This window comes from Camelus bactrianus, chromosome 2 (genome assembly GCF_048773025.1).
Source record: "Camelus bactrianus isolate YW-2024 breed Bactrian camel chromosome 2, ASM4877302v1, whole genome shotgun sequence".
Taxonomy (NCBI): Eukaryota; Metazoa; Chordata; class Mammalia; order Artiodactyla; family Camelidae; genus Camelus; species Camelus bactrianus.
In genome coordinates this window covers 11,779,657-11,794,133 of record NC_133540.1, presented here as the reverse complement: position 1 = coordinate 11,794,133, position 14,477 = coordinate 11,779,657, and the positions used below count along the sequence as shown (strand labels likewise).

Below are 14,477 nucleotides of genomic sequence, written 5' to 3'. Positions count from 1 at the left end.
AACTGAGTCACCGGCATTCTAACACTGCAGGGGGAAAAGGAGGCCCTCAGTCAAGAGCAGAGGTGTTCCTGTCGTGTTTCGCAGGGCGCGCCTCGGGCACTCAGCGCCCTGCAGCAGCCCGGCCCCAGGCGAGGACACGCAGCGTGGCCCCCCAAAGCAGGAAGGGCACTGTGCTTGAGAAAACCCACCCCTGATGTGGGCAAGATGGGCTGGTGGGGTTGAGTGAACCTATAAATGCCCACAGAAACACACCTGCATTCATTCAAGTGATACAACCAAAAGTAGCAGGCTATTTGGCAAAATTTCAATTGTCAGTGGAAATTTTACCATTCCTTTCTGCTTGTCCCCTGCACTCTGAGACAGGCTCAGGCTCTCTCACACCTGCAGGTCTGATGCAATAGTTGTGAAGTCATTTTACTTTGCTGCGATTGTCCTCGCTTCCCGTATCACTCTGTCTGTCCTCTCTTAACACAGTCAGATGTCTCTCCCTGAGTTCCTTGCTCCTGCTCCTCAGATCCTGAGATAAAGGGCAAGTGAAGACACATGACCAGAAAAGGCACTGTGGACTTGAACAAAGTCCTCAGTGACCCCCTAGGGGAGTGCTGCCTACCTGTCAACTTCAGTTCTCAAGGTTCTGCCCAGGGTGACATCCAGCCAGGAGAGTGGCCCAGGCCAATTAAAAGCTGTGTGGCTTGGGTGCGGGGACAGGTGCAGGAGCTGTTTCTGGAGCCGGGCCCCTCCACACCTCTGCTCCCCTCTCTCCCTAGGCCCAGCTGCCAAGCCCCCAGCCTCCCTGATCTTCTGCATTTCTCTTCTACTCTACTCCAAACAATTTTCCTCTTCCTTTTTTCCCAAATTATCCCCAGCTGGAGTGATTTTTCAATCACAGTATCTGAAAAAATTTCCTGCAGCCGAAAAAGAGGTCTCCAGAGGGCAATGCCCATACGCTGTTTCCTGAATAGAGCCCCAGGCTGGGGGGACCCTCACCAACACTCCTGGGGGCATTAGACATGTTGCGGGGTCAACCACCCTCAACAAGAGTTTGCTGAGACCCCAAGGCCCGCACAGCATCCCTGCTCACAAAAATGTAGTCAGCTCACTTATCAGTTATTAAGAAGCAAAAATACAAAATTGCTTATGTTTCTTACTAAAATTATTTATGAGATGGAAAAAGAAATTGTAATAGGAAAGAAGAAATCTGACTCCGTGTTGGATCTGTTCCTTTGGCTTTAATCCTTTGCCCTGTTTTCTAGGCTCAGACTAGTTAGCTCTACACCTTTTGTGAAAGAAAGTTGACTTTAGCCTGAAATATACAGGAGAGCCTATTCTCTGGGCTCTGATCTTTAAGGATGTTAGCTCTTCTGCACTTATGTAGAGAGTTTCAAGTTGCAAAATAAAGAATAACCTTATTTTTGTTGAAGGTTTTAAAGGGGCACCATGATTTCACCCACATGGACAGCTGCAAGGACAAAGGACACCAAGGACAAACAATTCGTACAGCAAGAAGTTTGCAACAACCAACCACACCCCTCCCCTTTGCAGTATAAAAGGAGCATGAATTCTGACTTGGGGAAGAGGGTTCTCCAGGAAATCAGTCTGACATCTTCTGCGTCTGCCAGCTTTTCAGATAAAGTCACTATTCCTTGCCCCAACACCTCATCTCCCAGTTTATTGGCCTGTCATGCGGCAAGTAGAATGTGTTTGGACTCGGTAACAAAATACATTGGAGTTAGTATGTCTCCACTTCTTCCTCATTTCCAATATGTAGCATGCACATCATTTATGATCTAGTGAAAATAATTCATCAAAGACAACAATAACAAGAAACTCACCTAGCTATCAACACTGAAGTCACAACCTATTAATTTTACATGCCATTTAACAACAAAACCAAAAAACTTAATATAAAGGCTTGATTCCATGGAAATAAAATTATTTCTAGTCCTACAAAACTTTTTCTTTTCTATTTTCTTTTGTTTTCATTATTGAAAGGAAAATAAAAATCAAATCATTTTATTTCACGTATTTTTGTTATAGCTACATATTTTAAATACTACAAAGAGATTTAAATTGCAACAAAAAAAGTTCACATATTAGTATAAATATATATATACAATCAATGGGGATTAGGAAAAGAATAGACATTTACTAAAAACCCACTGCAATCCAGTCATTTACAAGCATATCCTGGAATATAAGCTCTATGATCCAGGGGTCCCCCACCCCCATTCTCATTGCCAACTCCCTTAGTAATCAACTACCAAGGCACCAGCATAGAACCACGCAATCAGTATTTTAGGTATAAGTGAGGCAATTAGCTCATTCAATTCTAAAACAAAAACCCTAAAATAAACACTGAACTTATTTACAGATAAAGAAAATTGGACACAAAAAAGTAAACTTTCTTCCTCAACGTCACGAAGCTATTAAATGGTAAAGGCAAGATTTCAACTCGTCTGCCTGATTATAAAAACTAAGGTGGAAATCCCATTCCACTTGTGATGGTCCAGCAGCACAAACTATCACCCTATCTTTGTTCAGATCAAGCCTTAGACAGCCTGAGACAGCACCCATTTCCTATGGAATTCGAGGGCAAATGATAAAAATAAGGGTTTTATATCCAGCAGTTTTCTTAGGTCTCATTTACATAAAGTGTCAGCAGGTCAGCAGAAAAACTCTGGGCAATGTGAGTGGGTCCAGAGCTTTTTGCTGATAAGAAACTCAATCTATCAGGATAGAGTGACATTCCCATGAGAGGCCACATGGACATAAACTAAAGGCAGCTGAGCAATGAAAACTAGCAAGACCCTGGAACTCAAGCAAGAAGGATACCTGCCATCCCACACCCATTTGCCTCTTCATCCATGTGGACACAATGTCAGGAAACCAAGGTTCTTGTCCAAGTTACACCATCATGGATTCTCACCCATAAAAATTTACGACTCTATGCTGTCTTAAGTCCTTTCCAACTCAAATATGATGACACCAATATCTAAGCAGAATCTCTATGTCTCCACTTCCTCTCTTCTAGTAGGAGAATAATTCTATGGCCACAGAGAAATCCAATAAAAAAAACAATGCATGAAGCCAGGAGAAAGTCTGCTTAAGATACTTTGCTCTCATGCTCAGTGAATGAAAACTCAGAAAAAGTGGTCCTTCTCCCTCAGGAAATGAGAGGTAGCCAGATGTGTGTGTGTGTGTGTAAATCAAATACAGTCAAGTCTGGGATGTGAACAGATTGTTTTATGTCACTGTCATTTCTAGGGAATGAGCCAACTTTTAAAGTAATTTGAATCTAGTGTTCTGAGAGAGTCTCAGGATCTTTTGGTGGAGGAAGGGAAAGGAAAGGAGGAGAGGTAATGAAGCAAAGGAGTAAGTATACTGCTAGGGAAAGGCAAAACATTAATTTTGTTCCTACTGGCATAACATACAAATTAGGAACTGTCTTTCTCCCGATGTCTTCTCGAGCACTGAGTTGCAGAAGAAGCGACAGCCTATTTCTCACTGAGCTTGTGACTATACGTGACATCTTGTAGTCACAGATAATTTACCCTGAACAAATGCTAGCAGCAGGTTGTAATTCTCCTGTTTTGAGAGACAAGGAAACAGGAGTTCAAAGAGGGTAGATAACTTGACAAAAGTCAGAGGACCAGTAAACAAGAGAGGATGAATTCAAACTCAGATCTGAATGCAGAGTCTCATCTTCCCACTCCCAGGGCTGGAAAATCCTTAACACACAGGCTCCCCAGCTCCCCTGCATTGTTCCTGGCACCAAGCATTTCCCATGGCAGAGGTCTCCAGTTCTCACAGACACAGCACTCTGTGCAGCCAATGACCTTCATCGGATCTTGATCACCTACCTGCCACGCCCACCAGGCTTCACCATACAGGCAGGAAAGCAGGCTTTCAAGTGCATACGAAGCCACCCCATGTGTAACCTGGGTTCTTCTGGGGCTTCTCCAGCCTAAAGGCAGCCATGAAACTGCTCACAGTTTGTACATGAGCCACACTACCTCTCTCCATCTGTCTCCCCACCTATACTACTTAGCTATGACCATTTTGAGAATCTTGGAAACAAATTTTTAAAAACACAAAAGAAAGGATTCTGTAACAAGTACTTAATACTTACAATTTTAAATGACAATTTACAAAGTGAGTATTTACAAACCGAATCTGCCTTCCTATGTGTCAGTTTGAACAGTTAAAATATATAATAGCAAAAAATTTTCACTTACAAAATTAACAAAAACATCAACAATAATCTGGAATAAACTCTAAAACAATGTCCATGTTTTACATGGAGAAAGTACAGGACTGTACTGAGTGGTAAAGTAAGAGGTGTGAATGTAGAGACATCAACATATTGTATGGAGGAAAGTAGTTTTGTAAAGATGTAAGTTCTCCGAAATATAATTCAAAACTTACTAAAAAATCCCATAACAACTCTTATCTGTTTTTTTTTAACTTGAAAAAAATATTTTAGAATTCTTCAGGAATAATAAAGTCATAATACTAGCCAAGAAAATTAGGGATGGAAAAAACAATCAAAAAAAATCGCATTGTCAGATATTAAATAAATTTTTACAATATGTTAGATATAGCACTGGAATAAGAAAGTATGATTGACAGAAATAAACCATGAGCTCAAAAAGAGACTCTAGTATACATAAGTATTTTTTACAGGTGGGATTTCAAATCAAAGAGCCAAGTATGAATTCAATAATTGTCTTGGGACAATCAGAGAATCACCTGGAAAAAACAAATTCTATTCCAGTCATAATGACCACAAGAAAAATTAGAGATAGTGATGTAAATATTAGAAAGTACTAATAACAGCAAATATAACTCTTTGCTCATATTAATTCAACTTCTCCTCTCTATAACAAGTACTATTATCATCTCCATCTTAGAGATTAGAAAAACCTACAGAAGAGATATATACCATTATAAGAAAGTATTTCTAAGAATAAAATCAAGGATAAAACCCAAAGAGAAGACATTTACTATCTTAAGATTATTTTGGGCCACAACAAAAATAAACCTACTGAACAAAATGAAAGGCAAGATATGACAAGTAAAAGCTCTGTGATACATGTTGATGAAGACAAGGGGTTAATGTTCATAACATACAAAGAGCTGTCACAAAGCAACAAGAAGCTCCCTCACTTAAATGTGTGCAAAGGACAAAAGGGATCATTCACTTTTTAAAAGTCAGATGGCTAATGAGTGAAAAATGCTCAATACCTCTCTGGTCATCAAGTGCAAACTAAAACAAAGAAAAAGCACTTTTGCTCATCTTATTGGCAAATGTTTTTAAAAGATATTCTAGCTAGTGTCCATCTTTGAGAGAACAAACTGTTAGCGAACTTTTTGGAAGACGACATATCAATGGATATGTAAACTCTGAAAAACGTGTGTACACACACACTGAACTCCACTTTTAGGAATCATTTCACTTAGAAAAAAAGATCAGTTCAAAAACATGTACTCATCAGAGCATTTACACAGCAGTTTTTACAATGGTGGGAAGAAAAGCTGAAGTGAAATCATATCCAGTGATAGAGAATTGGTTACATAAGTTATTCTACATCTTTTCATTCCCCACAGGAGAAGGAATTTCTAGAGTCACTTGAAAGCGGCCTGTGATGTATGTAATTGTCACATCCAGGGACTGAATTTCCAGAAACCTTAACTAAAGGAATACTCATTCATGGTCACAGGAATGTTTGTAAAGGAAGAATGAAAGTCAAACACCATTTCTGACAGTGGAAAATGGAGAAAACTTAAGTATCCACCATGAAGACAATGATGCCGTAAATCAAGGCGAGCTGTAGGCACTAAGGGGCCAGCGTTTCGGCGTGGTCCAAGGCCTTGTCCACAGTACTCTCCCACCGAAGGTGTCCTTGCACAAGAGACCAAACCTACATATCAGGAGACCCCACTACTCTATCTGAAAGGACCGGGTGAGTCTGGAGTGGGAGGAAGTCTATGATATACCCCTGAGTGAATAAACTGAGCTGCAGAAAACATATAGTATGGCCTTATTTTTCAATAAAGCATATATACACACACATATAGATAGATTTCTGATATACGTGTATGTATGAATGTGTATATATATATGACATAGACATACAGGTCATGACATATATACACCACATTTTCAGCAGTTTTTACTCTCAGGAAAAAAGGGGAATGGATGTAGGGGCTTTTTGGTACCACCACAGTTCTCTTTTCAGTACTTCAGTTAAGTATACTTGGAATTTCAAAGTTTATTTAAGTCCGAACTAAAATGGAACATGCCTCCACAAGACAGAATGCTATACTGGTCATTAAAAATCATGCTAGGGGGGATAGAATATTGTAGAAAAACGTGAAATCAGCACAATGGAAAATGGAGGTCTCCACACAGAAAAAGGCACAGATTGCTCACTGGTTTTTATGACAGAGGAGATACACAATGATGAAAAGAACAGAAAATAGATGTTAAAGTGTTAATTATTATCTCTGAGTAGTGGGATCAGGATAGAAACTTTTGCCCCTTTTTTCAGACTTTTATATTAAATACACATTATTTTTCATCTAAAAAAGCATTTTTAGATGTCTATTACCACACATTGAAAAAAATACACGAGTACTTACAGAAACAATAACTAGGAGACACTGCAGCAGCGCCACACAATGTAGAACGGGCGATCCTGATTAAAACCACGCAGTTACATAAGGACCCACAAAGTGAGAGCACCTGCTGTAACAGGGCGTGGCCGCCTTCTATTTGCCAGTTGTGTCTTCAAGGCTGAGGCAGTTCTGAGCACGGCCAGTGTCAGTGCTGGTGTCTGGATGGATGCCACTGGAGGTGAGGGCACCTGCAAGCCGAGAGGAAGAACAGAAATCATCCTCTGCTTTTTCTGTCTTGTTTCTCTGTTACTTTTAAAGAGAGGCATAAATAAGATAAACTAAATCTTCCCTACTGAAATTTCAGTAATGAAACCGTTTTCAAAGTGTTCACAACTTATATTCTGACTATAACTGTCTTTTCAACAAAGCATCATATTTATTAAATGTTAATTAACACAGTTAATTAACTACCTGTTAAAACCTATTAAAGAACATGAAATGCACTACGTGAAAGCACCACGCCTGCAGTAACTACCTTAGCTGTCTTCACGGCAGTGCAGTCAGCCCCCACCATCCCGTAGCCCTGAGCTCCTGATGCTGGTAAGAGAGCACGCTGCCACCTCAGATGGAGAGAAACGGTGAAAGTGTTTTCTGAAATCTACAGCACTGACAAAACATAACTGACAAATCCCAGGCTCCTTTGAGGCTGTCATTTTATGTTTCTGACCAACACCCGTCAATGAGCAGAACCACCCCATTTCCGAGCCATGGGACTCACGTGGGAAGCAGTTTTGGAGAAATTTCCAGGTATAGAATGTAACCAACTATACATAGAACTCTGAAAAAATAAAAGATACAATACCCTGATTTTGGAAGACACTCAAAATATTCTCCTAAGCCTTAGTAGCTGGAAAGGCTGGGCTTATCCTAAGCCACTTATTTATTTCACAGCCAGTGAGCATCTCCCACCAACCCTATTTCCCTGTGTCTGCTGGGAGCCTCAGACACACTCTTGCTGTCGATCATATAAGTCACAGGGCAGACGCGTGTGTCTCACGCCTGCAACACTAACACAGGCCCACCTCCTAGCCTCACAGTTTGAACTTAGCCCCATTTTCTAACCTGTTTATTTGGTATCTGTTTTTCTGTAAGCTGCCTGAAATGCTTTTTGGAACAAGTCAGAAGAATGAGTGGGTAGAGAAATGGACAGTTGGACAGGTGAGAGGTGGGCAGACAGACAGAGAGACTCCAAGAAAAGGGGAACAAAGAAAATTCCCTATGCAGAACCCACTTCTAGTCAGGGAAGAAAACCGCCACGGAGACGTGTGAAGAGGCAGGTGGCTTAGGGCTGTTTCCTGGATTCCATGAAAAGTCCCACCAAGAGAGAGGGTAGAACTATAAATAATAAAAGAAAAAAGCATGCATGCTTGAAAAATATATCTACAATATGTACTTTCTAAAGAATAGATTCAAATCAGCAGGGCCCAATAACACAATCCTTGGATATTTACAGAAATGAGAATCCCATCTCCAAACCACAAGGCATCCATTAGGAGCACTGAGAGTCTTCACGGGGGGGTCATAAAGCCGTAACCGCAAAAGCTATGCTCTCCTGCACTTACGAGGAACGAGCAGCTGTGCTAGGGCTGCCCACGTGCGTCACTTACACCCCCAGCACCTCTATGGGGGGGACGCCTAGCGAGCCCCGTCTCTGCAGGACAGAAAACTAGTCCGAGAGACGCTAAGCCGGCCTACAAGTTCTCCATCTCACAGGACTGGTCATTCCAGAGCAGGACTCGAACTCGGACCCACGTTTGTTATCACGGTTCTACCGTGCTTTGTGTGCTTATTTTGTGTATAATACATTTGTTTCTGGCATGAAAGGACATTTAATAAATGATCGGTTGTCTTGCTATCTCTTTAGCTCACAATCTTTATATTTTTGAATTGTACTCTTTTCCCCTGGAGAAAGGAACGGAAAGAGCAGTGGTCAGAATGAGCTGGGGCTCCATTCTTTATCTGTTACCTCATCTCATCCAAGTCCCCAACCAGGGAGAAGGATCAAATGTCCTCTTCATCTTTTAAAGAGAGGTCTCCAGTGATGGTGACTTACTCAACTCCAAAACCAAGTCTGGGGGAAGGGCACATGCAGCTACCAGAGCAGTATCATGTATAGGAAGATGAAAAGAGTTCAGGGGGTTAGCCTGATTTAATTTCAATCGATAAAAGAATACCACACACTAAAAATACTAGCATGCAATGGATTGGCTCTTTCTTGACATCTAGAAAGTTTCCACAGCCCATATGTAACATTATCGTGAACTAGTGAAAGGAAGAGTCCACAGATAGGGAAAATCAATGCCACAGGCAGGCTGAAACCCAGGCTGGAGGAAAGGAAGAGAAAGGGCATAGTTAAGAAAAGGGGAAAGTCTGGGAAAAAGATATCATCACAAGGATTCTCAAGCATCATTCAGCAATCATAAAATCATTCATTCAATAAAGAGTTACTTAGGTCCTATTTTGTGCAAGATTTTAGAGGGCAAAGAAAGACCGCAGGGTCCATGGTAGCAGCAAGTGGTGGGGCTATAATACAGTTCTCATTCTGGTACCTTGCACATTTTTACTCAGTATAAAGGGAAAAAATAAAGAAAAATAATACTATGTAAACTCTACACATTGTTGAGATAAAATTAAAGAAGACCTAAATACCTGGACAGACACACCACGCGCATTCCTGGATCAGATGACAGTGCTCTTGGAATGTCAGTGCTCCACAGAGCGATCCATATATTCAACGTGGTCTCGATCACAATCCCAGTGGGCTCCTCTGCAGTAACTGACTAGCTGCTGCTACAATTCATATGGGAATTCGAGGGTCTCAGTAACCAAAACGTACTTGAAAAAGAAGAACAACGTGAGAGGACTTGTAATTCTCAATTTCAAACCTTACAACTGTATCTCCAGGTGAGATTAGAGGCCATTTTAACTTATTACTGTGTTTATCCTTATTTTCTAAATTCTCTACAACGAATATACCTGTTAGAATAAGAAAAATAAAAAGTAAGGTATCTTTTAAAACATGCACAACGATTCATTCATTGGGAAAAAAATTATTTTAACTATAAAGAGATAAACAAATATCTAGTGAAAAAAGACTACTTAAAAAAAAGGGTGCATTTACATTTTTCATAAATTGAAAACTGAAAAACAGAAACACATCAAGTTTCTAGGGAGACAAATAGAAAATATCAACACTTATTTTCAAAAATTCTAATTGAACATTGAAAACTCAAGAAAGGGAATATCGTGATTGACAGCCAACTGCAAACACATGGAGAGCAAAGGCCTAGAAATCACAGTTCCTTTAAATCTGCTACTAACTCAATAGCAGAGGAAATTCCTCCCTGAGGGGACAGTTGAATCCCATGCATAAGACAGGATACACAGTACAAACTGCACTAGAATCTGGGGTGATTTTCTTAGAACAATTCTGAAGTTACAACATTGCTGAAAAACTATAAAAACACTGACAGACAGATTAAAACACACGGTCATATATATTATATAGGAACATATGAAGTCTGCTCCCATATTACATAGAAATACAAACATATTTGTGCATTTATAGGCACTGATTACTTTATCTCAGATAGAATATTTCAACTAAAACAAAAAATCAATAATACACACCTCTTGTCAAATCTACTTGATAAGTTACTCTGCTATGTAACCATAATGTGTCTAAGATAGATCTAAAATTAGTGAAAAAGATCTTTGTATGGTTCCTTGAATTCTTCTCAAAATTCCAAGCTTAATTTTAAAATAGATCTGAGCAGTATTTCTATATTATCTTTTCCCTTGTGAAATGAACAACATAGTCTGTTGTCAAACTTCTGTCCTTACAGTGATTCACGAGCACCATATCCTCACAAAACTGCTGGACAGCAAGGCGCTATCCAGACACTGTGACCAAACAAATGAAACACAAGGAAGACAGTGACACTATTCTGGAGGGCATATAATCTGTGTCAACACCGGGTTTTTATTTGATTAGTTTGATTGGGTAGCAAGATGAAATCAATCAAGTACTTTCTTCTTTGAGCATGTTGTAAGTCATGACTCTTTTCAGTGTCATGAGCAGGAAAGAGTTAAGCATGACTTGATTAGGTTAAATAGCAACAATCATAAACGGAGAGTGAGTAATAAAGAAGTTAACTGATAGCAATACTTCTGCCTACATGAGACCTAAAATAAATCTACACTGATATCTGAAAGGAAAATGAGGAAATGAGGTCCCAAAAGAGAAAACAAACAAACAAGAAATCAAAAACTGTAACAGTTTTTCATTAAAGATTCCAGGAAGGAGTGGAGCATGTTGGTGAAAAGCACAGATGTTGGGGACAAACATGAGGGTCTGAACTCCCACAGCACTGGGTAGCTGTGACACTGATATGTCAGTGAAATTTTCTGCATCTCAGTCTCCTATCCATAGACTGGGGACAACAACCGCACCCATCTCCTAGAACGGTCCTACGAATTAAGTTATTTTATATATAAAATTTTAAATAAAATACCTCAGATTTTATATAATACCCCAAAAGCACAAGGAACAAAGAAAACAGAGATAAACTGGAGTTCATCAAAATTTAAAACTTTGCTTCAAAGGGCACCATCCAGAGTGTGAAAAACCAATACACAGGAGAAAATTTTTTCAAATCATTTATCTGATTAGGAATTTGTATCTCCAAGTGAAAAAAAAAAAAAAAACCCTACAACTCAACAATAAAAAGGCAACTCAATTAAAAGGTCAATAAAGGATCTGAAAAGGTATTTTTCAAGGAAAATATACAAATGGCCAATAAGGACAATGAAACGATGTTCAATATCATTAGCTCTAAGGGAAATCAAGTCAAAACCACTAGAAGAAACCGCTTCACACCCACAACAATAGGTTATAATAAAAAAAAAAATAACAACCACTAATGAGGACACAGAGGAAGCGGAGCAGTCAGCAGTTGCTGGTGAGGACGTAACACAGCATGGCCACTTTGGTAAACAGCCTGGCAGGTCCTCAGGGAGTTGAACATTTGGTTTCTGAATGACCCAGCAATTCTGCTGTCTGGGCACACACGTAAGAGAACTGAAAACAAATGTCCACATAAAAACTCCTAAAGGAATTTTTGCAGCGACACTACTCATCACAGCCAAAAAGCAGAAACAACCCAAATGCCTATCACCTGATGAATGGGTAAACAGTGGGGCCCAGCCATACAGTGGAATATTATTCAGCAATAGCATAAAACTGACCCAGGCCACAACGTGGACAAACATTGAAAAAGATACTCAGTGTGAAAGAAGTCAGTCACAATAGACGGTTCCACTTACATGAAGTGACTCGATTTAAATGAAATGTCCAGTACAGGCAAATCCACAGAGAGAGAAGAGTGGCTCATTGGGGCTTGGGGAGGATGGGGAAGATGGAAATATCTGCTTATGCATACGGGGATTCCTGTTGGGTGGAAGAAAATGTTCTAAGATTGAATGGGATGCACAATTCTAGGCATAGAGTAAAAACCGCTGTACATTTTAATGGGTGAATTGTAATAAAACTGTTAAGAAAAAAAGCACCTCGGGCCAGTACCTTCCCATAGAAAATGCAAATTGCTAAATTTCATTACAGGAAGAAGAAATTGCCCTCAGCATGAAAGCAGGAGATCAGCAAATGTGAGTTAACCGTAATTGGACAAGAGCATTTCACTTGAAACAGTTGCTGAGTGTACACGAAATATTCAGAAACAGGAAAATTAGTTTCACATCACGAAGAAGCATTCTGCTTCAAATGCAGATCAATGATTCGGCAAGCCAAGCTGGTAGAAATGACCAGAGAAGAAACCTGGTCTGTAAAACAAGCACCAGAGCCAGCAAGGAAGTGGTGATGAGGAAAGCAGGCGGCCGAAAATCTGGAACAGTTTGCTACAAATAATTTCTCCAATGAAAATTCAAAAATAAAATGAATGTGATGTAATGCTCTGTTGGCCTCACGTGAATGGCCTTCCTTCGGTTCTCGACTGTTCTGTAACCCCGATTGAGAGACTCAGGAGAATCAGCATGGCTCCTGGGAGTCCCCAAATGACTGCCCACCAGCACGCTGACCACCATCACATCTGCCAGGGTGGAATTGCAGAGAAGAGACCAACTTCTGAAAGGAAATGTTGACAAGGGAAGAAAAGGCTGCAGTCAGTCCTGGGACAGAGGCCCTCTGAGCAGAGGCCAGAAGGCTTCAGGTGAACTGCAGTGGCTCTGGGGCAAGAAGGGACCACGGGGGAGCATATCTCAATTCTCTCCTCTCTCCCCCTTGGGTAGGAGAGATAAAGCCTGCATACTTCTCACCTGGAACTGTGGCATCTGGCTGGCAGAAGTCTTACCAGCACGGAATGATTATTCAAGACTCTGTGTAAAAAGTCAAGAAATCGAGAGGGAGTAGGGAGCCAACTCCACGAGCCTCTCAAATGCTCCCATATTTATTGTGTATAATCAAAGGAAAAATTCATCAACAGTTGTGAGATAGTAAGGAGGAACTTCGGGAAAGACGGGATGAGGCAGAGATTGTAAAATCCACAATGAGTACAAAGGATTAGTGTATCTTTAGGGAAGTCATGGGGTGAGGGGAACAAGATACATTTTTAGATATGTGAATTACAAAGCAGACCACCAGACCAGCCAGGTCCTTGTTTTGGGGATAATAGACTATCTAACAGCACACAAGCCCAGCGTTTATTGCTGAGGGCCAAAGTCCTTGCTTTGCAACCAGCAGAGTGCTACCTAAAACCTCAACTATGCAAGCAAAGCATTGTCTCTGCTTTTTAAGGCAAGGAGACTGGTGTGAGGATGCACAGGCACTTGCTTGCAAAGCAGTTTCTAAGCATATTTTTTTCTTATCAAAGTTCACAGCCGGCTGAGGTGTGCTACAGTTTGTTAAACCAATCATGGGCTTTCACATGGAACCATTATGGAGGACAACCTAGGATGACAAATCCTGCCTCTCGGTCTTTTCCTGCCATCTTCAGCCACTCTAGCAGGGTCTAGGCACATCCGTGAATAACGATCCTACAGAACCACCCACACTCTTAAATCCTGGTGCTTGAAACTTAATTTTAGCTCTACACAACTTACCGTAGAAAAGTTTCAGAAATAAAAGATATGATATCCCTTTTATATCTCATCATATTACTGATTTTTCTGATTGCTCTAAGCTGCTTCTACTTGGTAAAGCACATAATTCTACAGGTGAACTCAATAATTTCCATTGGGCATATCTATCATTTTTGGGTTCGCTAACTACTATTGGTCAAATATCGATACACTTAATTGATTTATTTGTTTATCAATTTCAGCCGGGAGGAGAGGGAGTGTCACTCTTTTCCTCAGCCCAACCTCAACACCTTTCTCATCAACTCAGGACTCCTGAAAACAAAACAAAGTATTTGTTTCCCTTCTACTCTTTCCACAAACACAACAGGAAACATCAGCCTGGAGAAAGAATGCAACAAAAATGTTAAAACAAAAATCTACAAACCTGAAGCAACTCCATCTACGAATCATGATACACAATGAAATGAGAGTAAGTGTGTCAGGCACAAAGCAGGCGTGAGCCTGACCACCTCATTTCTATTCTTCAAAGGAAGGAAGGTTTTTGTATTTTTTTTATCATTCTTTGTCATTGTTTCTGATTATGCCAAAAAATAGTTTATGAAATAATTATGCACTGCAATAACAGATTTTTATTGTATCAAGTATAGATGGCATTCAGAGGGGATAGGAAAACCCAGCTCTGTAAAAAATGCAAAATTTCTTCCCCT

General features: G+C 40.3%; 1 protein-coding gene across 50 annotated transcripts in view; it reads right to left on the bottom strand.

Moving 5' to 3' along the window:
* Positions 1–14,477, bottom strand: part of LOC141579475 (uncharacterized) — a 195,019-nt gene that overhangs the window by 76,253 nt on the left and 104,289 nt on the right. For 46 of the 50 annotated variants that reach the window (XR_012511066.1, XM_074375954.1, XM_074375953.1 and 43 more), the window contains 2 exons: positions 9,328–9,513; positions 6,643–6,866 (listed from right to left, as the gene is read on the bottom strand). The gene's annotated coding sequence lies outside the window, so the exon portion shown is untranslated. Of the gene's footprint in view, positions 1–3,860; positions 3,965–6,642; positions 6,867–9,327; positions 9,514–12,324; positions 12,818–14,477 lie in introns of those variants that run through there. The other 4 variants (XM_074375788.1, XM_074375845.1, XM_074375931.1 and 1 more) reach the window with 3 other exon arrangements.